This window comes from Pyrgilauda ruficollis, unplaced genomic scaffold (assembly GCF_017590135.1).
Source record: "Pyrgilauda ruficollis isolate IOZ18807 unplaced genomic scaffold, ASM1759013v1 scaffold20097, whole genome shotgun sequence".
NCBI lineage: Eukaryota > Metazoa > Chordata > Aves > Passeriformes > Passeridae > Pyrgilauda > Pyrgilauda ruficollis.
This window is the reverse complement of record NW_024519316.1, coordinates 1-260: the sequence shown is the minus strand read 5'-3', so window position 1 is coordinate 260 and position 260 is coordinate 1. Positions and strand designations below refer to the sequence as shown.

General features: G+C 69.2%; 1 non-coding gene across 1 annotated transcript; it reads left to right on the top strand.

Moving 5' to 3' along the window:
- Nucleotides 1-92: 92 nt before the first annotated feature.
- On the top strand, nt 93-256 carry LOC121353380. Its single transcript, XR_005955104.1, has one exon. It is a non-coding gene; the product is annotated as a U1 spliceosomal RNA (small nuclear RNA).
- The last annotated feature ends 4 nt before the right edge of the window (nt 257-260 follow it).

Sequence of the window (260 nt, the reverse complement as noted above, 5' to 3'; positions counted from 1 at the left end):
GGGCCGGGCGGGAGCGGGGCCGGGCTCGGGCTGGCCGTGTGCTGGCGAGGCGTGCGGCGGGCGGGGCACGGGGGCGGCGCGGCGGGGCAGGCATACTTACCTGGCAGGGGAGACACCATGATCAGGCAGGTGGTTTTCCCAGGGCGAGGCTCATCCCTTGCACTCCGGGTGTGCTGACCCCTGCGATTTCCCCAAATGCGGGAAACTCGACTGCATAATTTGTGGTAGTGGGGGACTGCGTTCGCGCTCTCCCCTGGTCT